Below are 12,391 nucleotides of genomic sequence, written 5' to 3' on the forward strand. Positions count from 1 at the left end.
GATTTGGAAAGCAACTCTGTCAACTATACAAAAAACTGGAAACCATACAACCATACAAGTTTGTGATCAGTGGAAAAAAACCTGACATACAGTTGCCACCAAAGAGTCAAATAGCAGACACAAACACTGCCTTAACATAATAATTACTGTACAATCCTTCATTGGCAGGCTTGTACAGTACTATAAAAACCAACAGTTTGTACAAAATTGGTGTTAAAAAGATAAGGTTAGTTTATCAGCAATCACACTCAAGAACATAATCTCTTAACAAGACAAGCTGATAGTGTTACCTGATTTACAGCTAATAAACTAATCTGTTATAGCAGCTCTGAAAAATACACACATAAAATTTGGACAGCATTACCAAGTTACTTTCCTAGTACGGTATTGCTATACAGTACAGTTCAGTATAAGTTGGAGAATGTTTCTGAGGAGATCTTAAATTTCTAGTTTCTAATTACTGTACTGTAACTGTAATGTACAGGGGGTCCCAGACTTATGAAAGTCCGACTTACGAACGGGGTTAAAATTTAAATTTACAGTATTTTATTTACCCGACAACTTATTTTTTGACTTTCATTTACTGTATTTTGTCATTCTATTTCGTATTTTCTCTTAAATTCTGTGATTTTAGATGTAAATAAGGACTTAGGCTATGATATAGTGGGATTTTAAACATTGTTCTGTAAGTACGGCATGCACATAGCATGTGTTCAGACTTATGTACTGTACAAATGCGACTTAAGAACGTCCTCAGGAACGGAACCCGTTCATAACCAGGGGACCCCCGTACTGTATCAAACATGGTACTGTAGCTAACACACGAGTACTTTATGAACAAAGCTTACTATGGCCCAAGTTATGTTGAACATTTTCAAACACATACTGTAACTAATAGCATTATTAAATGGACTGCCTACTTCCCATTATAAAAGCAATTCAGTCCAGACCAATTTTATTTTAAATTATTTAAAATTCTCAAATGACCTACTGTATACTCTGAATATTTATTATACCACACAACACAAGCCTTTAAGGATATGCCACCAGTACACATACTGAATGAAGTAAATAAATATTATACGTATACAGGTACGGTACTCCCCGACTTACGAAAACCCGGACATACGACGGCTGTGGTCGTATAAAATTTTTTTCACATTACATGGTACGTATTTTCGAGTCCAGACGTTAGTGATCGCGCCGTGTACTGACAAAATTTTTGTTTGTAATATCCCCGTGAGCTGCAACAATTGGTGGAGACCACTTCCGGGAATGAGAGATTTCTGGGTAACAAGACGACTCTCCCAAAGCCGAAAAAAAGTCCCTCATCCTCAGAATTTTCCGGATAACAGGATTTTTCCCCCCAGAAAATGTGCCCCTAGGAAAATCATTCCCAAAGCCAGAATTTACGGAAAATTACTGCTCGGGGAATGATTTTCCGAGAAAATTTCAATTCCGGCTATCGGAGAGTTCCGGGTTTGAGGGACTTGGGCTAACGGAGATATTACTGCACAATGATAGTCACCACACACTGCATCTCAGTCCTTTCTCAAACTAATGTCCCTTTTTTAACAGATTTTGAAGATTAATTATTTTTTCTTAAACCTGTCTTAATTTAATTTTGCCATACCAGAACAATTTAAGTTACTTTCCGGAAACACATCTTCCACCTGTGTAGTTGCCTTGTGCTTATAAAAAATAACACTTGGATTTATCATAAATTTAGAACCAAACAAACACTACTGTACATCATCAACAAGTCACCCTCTTCTATGAATGTGTTGACCAGTCTTAACTATTTGCAATAAATTTCCTCTGCGCACAAACTCTTTCTACGGCACAGTTCAGTAATGTACTATACCATTTAATTGAATTCTTTCATTACTACTTTGTGGTAACATACTATTTGGAAAATGATGCAACAACTTGCTAGAACTTCTCTGCTTCCACTCTGAAGTCCATGAGCTTATGGCTGCAAGTACACTGCACCCTCGCTAATTCATTATCAACAGGGCTCTGAATCGATCAAACCACTGTATCACAGAACAGGGAATCATTGAAACATATCAAAATTACCAGACTGGCCTTTATTTTTTTACAACATACCTCAGAAGTTGCTCATTTTTACAGTTGGTGTGTTTACCGGTAAATGCTTGATACTGGGAAGCCCAGCATAAGAAAAACCTAACACTGGCTTACAAATAATGTATTGTATAGATACTGTATACTGTTCTAACAGACGAACCTTATTTTGAAAATAACACGAATAAACGAAGTTACTGTACAGTAGAACGTCAATTTAACGCTACTCTATTTAAAATTATTGATTTAAAGCGAAACCCACAATTAAGGACAACGTATCAATTTAACGCGAATCTTTCCTATTTCATGCGAATCAAATCTGGCGCATCACATGGAAACAATATTTTAAATTTTGCGCCTAATGTTTCCCGCCAGACACCTCTCTGGGCAGCTAGATGGCTGCCCTCCACCCTCCCACATCCCCAGTTCTCACACTGATGCTCTAGTGAACGGACATATTGTGACACTATCTCCTTCTACCACGTGCATCAACCATCACCACTATGTCCAAGAGGCCAGCCACTACATCATTTACTGGCCCATCTACATCTGGGCAGACACGGCCGTCATCCAGTGTTTCCCGCGTGCCAGGTGCCTCCACAGCCGCACCACCAGACAGTGATGTGGATGATGAACTGGTCGAGTTGGGCTCTGCATCTTCAGAGGATGACTTGCCTAACTAAGGTGGATGAAAATCTATTTTTGATATCATAAAGTCATGAAAAACTAAGTTGAGAGGAAAGTGAAAGTGCAGGGGGAGGGCCAGTGACGAGAGGCAGCAGACAGTACAGGGCAGTACCACGCAGTAACAGTACCGTCCAGGTCTCAACTCGACTGCAGGGAGTGCTTGCTGCATATATATATATCTCGCGTTATATCGATTTTCGACAATTTACGATATGATTTGTGTAAATCACTCGCAATATTACGGTACTATTATACGATTTAATTTTAATTCTGTAAAGCAGGCATGGGCAACCCGCCCATATCTTTGCGTGGCCCGCAAGTGATTGAGATATTCTATTTAATGTGGCCCGTGGTTCAGGTGGATACAGCCAGTTTATGGTGAGTAAAGCAATATTTATTAAAAGAATAATATTCACACACAATTCATTACTGTTTCATCACCTAAGGGTAAGTAAAAACAAAATTGTAACATTGAAATAAGTACAGTATATACAGTATAGTCAACAATATAAACATTTTAATTTGTGAGAGTTTATGGGCCAAGTTTGGCACGGTCTGTTTGATGGATTAACTGTCATGTGGCAGTGGTTCACTTGGGAATTAACTAAGGTTGGGTAAAGCCAAGTGGGGTCACGGGCGGTTGTCACGCGGGTTAAAGGTAAAGGTGCCTTCCTTGTTGAGACTCTCGCTCCATAGTTCCTCATCCTTCATGCCTAGCTATCTGTTCTTCTATCTACAGTATGTGCCTCTAGGTTATTTCACTGTTGTTCCTCATGCACCAAGGCGGACACTGACATTATTCTGGTGGGTGTGTCTCATAAGTAAGAAAAATGCTGTAACTGTAGGAAAATTAATATATTCAGACTGTTTCACTCATCTTCCGTTAAATGCCAAGAGACATTATCATATTACTTAAATATTTACTGATGGTTTGTTTCATAAATGGGGAAAAGACTGTGACTGCAAACTGAAAATATCCTAAAGTGGACGTGACAATAAACTGTTTCTCCGTTCGTGCTAATACAATATTCACATTGCTTTTGGGTTAAGTAGGATTTAAGTTTTGGTGGGTTGGCCCACAGAAAATCCCTAAATCGTAATGCGGCCCATGGCTGAGGAAAGGTTCCCCATGCCTGCTGTAAAGTATTCAATAATCATTACAGTAAACCCTCCCAGCACCAGACTAATTCTTACAAGCCTGGACTGATTGATTGAATTGATGCTCAACAGCATTATGAATACAGCTAACAATATGTAATACATCAAGTACACAAGAATTAACAATTCTATGACCAATACGATCAAACTCATGTGCTGTACATTACAGTACAGTACTCTAATAATAACGACCATGGATTACAACTACAGACTTCTATTCATACTATAATGACCAGTACTGTACTAAATACTCAAAATAGAACTAGACCCAACAAGAAATTGTTGATGCAAATAACCTGTAGTCAGCAGTCACTGACGAACAACTACTGACAATACAAGACTAAGCTTGTGGGAATACAGTACAGTATTCAATTTGCAAACAGAAATACTGGGGAGAAGCTAAATCCAGACATACTGAGAAAGAGGTGACAACTTCAGAAAGGGCAAAAATCTGAATACCGTACATTTGGAATCAGCGACTACTACAGGGGTACAACAACAAACATACACTGAGTTCTCGACGTTCCTCATCAAGTGTGTTGCCGATCTCTCGGAGCTTCCCCTGAATGTGCTCCTTCACAGCAGCTTGTATTGATTCCATTTTGATGGTGTCAGCTTCTAACAATAATAAAATCAGAGAGAATATGTCAGTGAACCAGTCAAATATTTATGTTGTACAGTACTACTGTACTGTACTAGGATACTGTATTCCATCTTTTTCTTAAAAAAAAAAAAAGACTAAAGTAACCATTAACTGTATAACCACCACACTGAAACTCATAGCCAGGAAACCTCACAAGTCTGACAAAATATTAACATAAAAAGTACTACAGTACAGTTATAGAAGTTTTTGCAATAATACAGTGCAAATTATTAAAAGTTCATAAAACAAGCTCTTTCAAACCAAACATGCAAAAGCACCATGGATTCAAAATACAGTATACAGTAAATTGGAATTGTACACTGGGACAAATCAGTGTTGAATCTCACACAAGGTTCAGTTTGTGTTGATGATCATCCACCTTCCAACAAAAGCTGCTCAGGTAGCAATGTACTGACAATTAGTACTGTACTGACACATTCCCCTACACTCTTTGTACCTTACACACAGCACAAACTGTTCAAGCAGACTACCATCTGCACAATTCCAACCTGAAGCCCCATGACCTAGCTACTTGCATGGCTTCAAGGTGGCTGTGCTGTTTGAAAGTCCAATGTAAGATAGCATCCTAAATATGATGCTCACTTTTAACAAAGAAAACAATAAAGCATAAAGAATATATTTGTAAATATGATGAACCAGCAATGAGTTTAACTTGCAATAAACAAATCAATGACTGATTAAACTGGTAGTCGTCAACAGAAAACAGTTCAGCAAATAGCACTTTCAGGCCTGAACTAGTATACTTTACCATGAACTCAATAATACATGATGGTACAGTACATGAGTAAACAGTCCTGTACTGTACATTAAAAGGCTAAGGAAACAAATGTTTTGCATTGCTCCTAAGAACTACTGTACAGTACTGGAGTGCACCAAAACCATTTTTTTTTTCAAGTTATAAAAACTAATCCAGTAATGTAATGCAGAAGAAATGATTGCACATCATAAAATTTTGATATATAAATAGACTCTTTCTACATGACATAATGCATAGTGTGATTTTATGATCAATGCCATCTTGGGGAATACAATACTGTACAGTACAATATATACAGTAATGAACATGTATACTGTAAAACATAACTCGGTGAAACAGGAGTTTTGATAGCAGAAAAAGATAAAAGTACAGTATAAGTGTCTACCATATGACCTCACGTTTAGTAACCTCACCCTGTGTATTTAAGCCTCTCTCGGTCCTTGTAATTCAGTTGCCTCTGAAGATGTCTTGAATAAAGACGAAAGCTAAGGTGCTCCATTATTTCCCTTTTTTTTTAATTGTTATTGTTTCATGATTCATTTCAAGTTTTACTAGAATATTAAACACCTAATATGAAGCTCATTTGAGCGCTAACCCAGTCCAGCAGAGCTCACCACCAAACTGTTGTCTGTTTTTCACAAAAGCCAAAATCCTGTTGCTTGCTGGGCCACCAGGCCAGCGGCCAGCAAAACGGGCAAACGTTTTTGTTGGAAAGTGCCCAGTGTGCCACCGCCTTAACTTTACAGAGTCGAGTGTTCTCCTAAAAAGCAATGTAAGCATTGCTTACCATATATAAATTCTTTCCTTCAAAATTAAAATAGCTCTTTCTTCAATTAAAGTATTATTTAATTGTACAATACAGTAGACTCGCAACTTACGCGGATTTTTCTTATGCAGTTTCAGCTATACTGTAAGCGGATTACCTCGAGGGTTAGGTTACAATTTCCAATTTCAAGCTCAAAACTTTCAAAATGGGTTGCAAGGCTGCCAAATGCACCACCCTGCCATCCCACCTGTCTGTCTCAGTTGCCACACGTGTATCATCAGAGTAACAGCTGCCTCTCGTGTGTGTCAATTTAGTGCGCTTAAACCTCTCTCATTATTCATAATGCCCAAACACAAGCCAACCTCTGTCTCTGGTCCTCCAGCGAAGAAACAACGCTCTGTGATGGCCCTGGAAGAAAAAGTGGCCAGGTTAGACTTAATAAAAGGTGGCTCGTCGATCGCTGCTGTGGCACGGAGGTACGGACGGAACGAATCAAGCGGGAGAGGGAAATTCGTGAAACCGTGTCTACAAGTGCTCATTTACTGCTAAGGTGACTAGCCAGGTTAGTGACGTACCTCTAGTGAAGGTGAAGGCATTAAACATCTGGGTGGAGGATTTGAACCAGAAACGTGTCTCCATCGATGGCAACGTGCTCAGGGAGAAGGCACGGAGTCTTTATGACCAGTTTAAATCTGAGGTTCCTGAGGGCAAAGCATCCACCAGCTCTGAGAAGAATTTTAAAGCCAGTGCAGGTTGGCTCAACAGTTACAGGAAGCGTTTCAACCTGAAAAATATTAGAATCACTGGCAATCGGCATCGGCTGACGAGGCAGCTGCATGGGTGTTCCCAGACGAATTCAGGAAATTGATCGAGGAAAATGGACATCTTCCAGAGCAGGTGTTCAACGCTGACGAAAGAGGTTTCTTTTGGAAGAAAATGCCATCCAGAACCTACATTTCCAAGTTTGAGAAGCAGGGTTCAAGGCTGCGAAGGACTGTGTCACCCTCCTACTATGTGGCAACACAGCAGGGCATATGATAAAGCCAGTCTTGATTTATAGGTCTGCCAACCCTCGTGCTCTGAAGGGGAAAAATTAAGAATCTCCTCGCCGTCTACTGGCAGTCAAACAAGAAAGCCTGGGTGACAGCAATGCTTTTCCTTGAGTGGTTTCACAAATGTTTTATCCCCGAGGTAAAGAGCTACCTAGAGAAGCTGGGCCTGCCTTTCAAAGTGTTGCTGGTTGTTGACAACACACCAGGCCACCAGGATGCCATAAAATTCACACAAGATGACGTCGAGGTAGTGTTCCTTCCACCCAACACCACCTCCAGACCAGATCGTGATTCGGTGCTTTAAGGCAGCGTACACACGCCTCACCTTCGTCCGCATTCGCAAAGCCATGGAGGACAGCACTAACAAGTATGTTATGGCATGCTGGGAGGATTTCAACATTGCCAATAGCATCACTTTTGTGAAGGAGGCCATGGGTGCACTGAAACCAGAGTCGGTTAATTCGTGTTGGCAGGCACCGTGGAGTGACTGTGTGCATGACTTCAAAGGATTCCCTATGATCGACTCTGAAGCTAAGCACATCGTGAAGGTGGCCAGGGCTGTAGGCGGTGATGGGTTTGAAGACATGGTCGAGCAGGAAATCGAGGAGTTAATTGAAGGGTACAGGGAAACTCTGACTGATGCCGAGTTGGAAGAAATAATGAGTGGACGAAGAAGACGACGATGGCGACGACGATGATGAAAAACAAGAAGAGCCACAGCATGTTGGGATATACACAAGTTTAGTAAAGTGTTTCAGGTGGCCGAGCACTTGAAAAACTTAGTGTCTGAGTATTACCCCTCTATGGAGCACGGCATCAACTTCTCACGAGGTCTTACAAGCACTATGGCTCAGCATAAGAATATGTTCCAACAGCTTAAGAAACAACAACGACAGCTTTCCATCACCATGTTCTTTAAGAAAACCTCAGCATCAACATCATCAGCAGATCAGCAAATGCCATCAACTTCCCGCAGTCACCTTGAGCTGCCCACATCCTCCCCTGCATCGTTATCTGAGCTTGATGATCCCCCACAGTGATGTGGGAAGGGGATGAATAATCTCAAAACAACAACACAGGTCTGTCTACATAATGTCTGTTATGTACTTGTTACAGATGTTGTTACATTACAGTAGTGATTCAAGGGCAATTTAGGAGATTTTTAGGGGTGTTTCTAACTTTAAACGGTTTTTGGCTTTACGTGGGGTCCCAAGAATTTAACCCTCTCGTAAGTTGCTAGTCTGTATATAACATAATTAATTTTGCTGTAATAAGGGTCAAGACTTTTGAAACTTGCAAGGGAGGAGCATTTGTCGATTGAAAATCTGTCACTCAAATATGCATCATTCAACTTGCAGCACCACTTCCGGGTCCGACTAATTACCCAAATGTAGCCGCAATGAAGTCAAATAATGGTCCTACATGAATAAATCGGACTGCCAATCACTTGTCGATTAGTATTTGGTGTCATAGTCACAAAAAAATTGGAAAACTTAATTTAATCTGAGTTAATAGATCGAGTGCATGTACTTAACCTAACCTAACTTAACTCAGATTAAATTAAGTATACCAATTTTTTTTTACTTTATGACACCAAATACTAATCGAGAAGTAATTCACAGCCCGATTTACGCTTGTATGACCATCATTTGATTTCATTGTGGCTACATTTGGGTAATTAGTGGGACCGCCTCTTTCCCCCCTTTTGCAGGGTAAAATTATATGCCACTGCTAGACACTGAAAAGAATTCTTTTTTTCTTTTTTTTTAAGAGATTTGGGCAACAAAAGCACAGTATACTCCCTGTTGTACCTCCCCTACTACCATACCAGTACGGTACTAACCCTCTACAGCACTGCAACATTACCAGATCAATTGTAAATTCATAACTACACAAACAAGATTTATTTATTTTTTTATTTTTTGAATTTAGTTATTTCATTTTACCAATACCATAATCCACAGAAAATAATTTATATCATTGGGAATGAATCTGAATTAAGTTAAAATGTACAGTACTGAGGGTTGCTAATTGTCTAACAAAAACCTTATCCAAATGCCTCATTGGAGTCATAAATGAAGGTTAAAGATGACCCAAAAATAACTAATTATCTAACCATCTGCTCTGTTCCACAGTTCTGTAGACTTTTAAGCTCATAGTACAGAACTTGATAGAAGTAAAATGTCTTTAACAGTGTCATTTGCTTACTCTAGCATCTTTTCACAGCTTGTCACTGTACACAGGGTCTCCTAATTCAACCTCACCAATCCCCATTCCTTGACTAATCAAGTCAATGCATCATCCTCTTTTAGCTGCCCATTTTTTAATGCCATAACACAACAAAATTCTTATGTAGGCTACATGTAACTTTCAACTGAAGTAAACAATGGTCCTTTTGACATGATTAAAGGTAATGATGTTAGGTTAGGTTTTGGGTGATTTTGACCTTCATTTCTATTGCAAATTACTACTTTTTGTGATTTCCCCCCACTCATAACCCCTGGTTCCCACTGGGTCCCATATTATCATTGTACATATAAGGGGAGTAGCTCAAAAAGTAGTAATCTGCTGTACAATTGAAGGTCAGATGTGTTCAAAATACACCATAAACCATCGGAAAAAAAATTTCAACTTCAAAATAGGTGGCTGACCAAAATTATAATTTTACCCAACTTAAAATAATAGTTATCATCTTCCATAATAAAAATATTATGAGAGGAACCATCACTAAATTACTGGTCATGGCAAAATAGCCTGGCAGGCTGTTCTGGCTTATTTTGCTGGTCCATTATTTATGTAATACTGTTGAAATATTTATTGTATTATGCAAAGAAATATAGGACATGATATTTATGTAGAAATTGGTTTTTTTTTGCATTATCCTAAACAAGAGATAACCCAGTAAAACTCATAGTAGGTGAGCTGAGCTGTGGGTCAATTTATAGGATATAATTGTACAAGTTTTTTGTGTTTAACAGTAATTTCTGACCAAAAACAAGACAATTTCCTTCCAACACTTTTAGCAAATTTTACCCAAAACCGATACATCTGAGTTGAAAATCAGAAAACTAAACTAGAAAATGTGTTGCATTTGTTCAAAATTTATCTTTGCAATCAATAGCAAAGACAATTCCGAGACACTTATCCCCATAAACGACTTATATATGCCGGGGAGTCCAGAGATGATGAGAGAAGAAAAGTGTCTTTGAATAGTCCTCTAAACCATTGATTGCAAAAATAAAATTCCTAAGATTCTCATGTTGTCCGAAAGGAGAAATTTACAGGTGATTTTACATCTAATACAAGATCATCAAAAACCTGGTTAAAACTTGGTGGCTGATGAAACATGAGGCTGTCCTTCACAGACCATTTAATGACGTTGTCACACAAACAGGCAATCTGTCAACAAAATTATCAAGAACCAATGGAGGGATCCTACACAAACTGGCCTCTTCCCTTGGCATGACCACCACTAATGGGTGGCCATTAGTTAAATGTAGTAATTTTTTATTAGCGCAAATTTAATAGGAATGAAGGTAATGGTTAACCCTCTTTCCTTCATTCATCCAACCCAACTCAACCTACACAACCCTGACTATCCTACAGTAGGCGAATTAGTTTCTGTCAGTTCATGTGTACAGAAATGATTTGGTCACTTAGAAGTCAAGCTTAATGTATAGACATTAAACCCATAACTGTTTTTATCATTTTATGCTTTCCACTGGATTTATCTTCTATGCAATCAAACAGTTAAAAGGTTGTCAAAAGTTACAAAAATAAAATGGCATCCTTCTCTTTTCCTTTTACTACAATAAATTATACATTATCGGACAATAATTATTTGTTAAAAAGCTTGATAATACTTGTACTTAATATTGTTTAAACCAAACTAATCCACTACAAACTGCTATATATCATACACATTATAAGATTAGCATATCCCAATAGTGTAACTGTCTTCCTTAAGCCATAATAAGTCCACAATATTTTGACATGCCTCTACCATGCCAAGGACAGACCCCATCACTACTGCTGAACAAGTGAGCCTCAACACCCCACATACCCACCTCATCCTTACACTTGAGAAAATCTTAATAGACCACTTATGAGATAAGCTTTACGCGGTATGTGATACGTTATCATTTAAAGTAATAGTGTGAAGAAGGAAGGAAGGAAATGCGTGTTACTGTGTGTAGTAGTGTTACAGGTGGGTGGCCCGGCAGGGAGGGGGAGGGGGTCCAACACCACAACTCCCTTCATGTTCACAAACTTAAATCCTTCAGTCTTCATCACCGCCACCTGAAACACGTGACATGTAATTGTCTTCGTGTAAGCAGTTAAAAAAATGGTGAATCTATGGACTTGAACGTGGCGCGCAATCTGACAAAAGTTGTGGTATTAGTGCAATGGTGTACTGTACTCTTCCCACTACTACAACTCCTTACCATCGAACGGTGAAATAAATCCAAAATATCCACCTGTACTTTGACAGTTCATAGTCTTATAATGATCCATCACTATGTCAATACAAATCAGTTAATATTCATCTCACACTCACCAGTGGTTCAGGCCAACGTCCGTTTTCGCCACAATATGGCCGCAACGATAGGAGTGGCCATCACGTGCGCACACCACACTGCGCACTCCACCACACCCGCTAATTTAGAACTCTTGTACCACACTACATTCCTTTAAATACCAATTTTAGTGACTTTACTTATCACTTTAGAAAATACGAGAAGTTAGTAATAAATAAATGCCATAGAACTTATTACTAATACTGTACTTTGAAATTCAGTGCATTTTTAAACTTAGATGAAAGGTTTAATCTATTATTTATGAATATTTTGACTAGTTTCTTTGGTACAGATGTTAGTGCAAATGAAATGAAAAGAATGAAGAATTTCCTACTGAGATTACACATACTGTACAGTATAGTACTTGTTGAAGTGGCCAAGGGTTTCAACAGCGCCAGGTATCGACCCTACCTTGGGATTTTTGGAGACCATGTTAGTTGGGCTGTCTGACCCATGTCTTTTCAGTATTTGCTTGTTTGCCATACATATTCCTCTGGAATAAGAAGACGTAGGCCCATGCTATGTAACATCAAAATGACGTTCAAATTTTCGCAACCCGACAGCTGAAAGCATTGACAGAAGCAATGCCATCTCTGACCACACCCCATAAAATACAATGAACTTGGTAAACGAGGCAGCTGCTGA

The 12,391-nt window shown here is 38.9% G+C and overlaps 1 protein-coding gene across 1 annotated transcript in view; it reads right to left on the minus strand.

Moving 5' to 3' along the window:
* Positions 1–11,819, minus strand: part of LOC121861187 (moesin/ezrin/radixin homolog 1-like) — a 110,998-nt gene extending 99,179 nt beyond the window's left edge. Inside the window, exon 1 of the mRNA XM_042358759.1 lies at positions 11,728–11,819. The gene's annotated coding sequence lies outside the window, so the exon portion shown is untranslated. The remainder of the gene's footprint in view (positions 1–11,727) is intronic.
* Between the last annotated feature and the right edge of the window lie 572 nt (positions 11,820–12,391).

The sequence above is a fragment of the Homarus americanus genome, unplaced genomic scaffold (genome assembly GCF_018991925.1).
Source record: "Homarus americanus isolate GMGI-L3 unplaced genomic scaffold, GMGI_Hamer_2.0 scaffold21314, whole genome shotgun sequence".
Taxonomy (NCBI): domain Eukaryota; kingdom Metazoa; phylum Arthropoda; class Malacostraca; order Decapoda; family Nephropidae; genus Homarus; species Homarus americanus.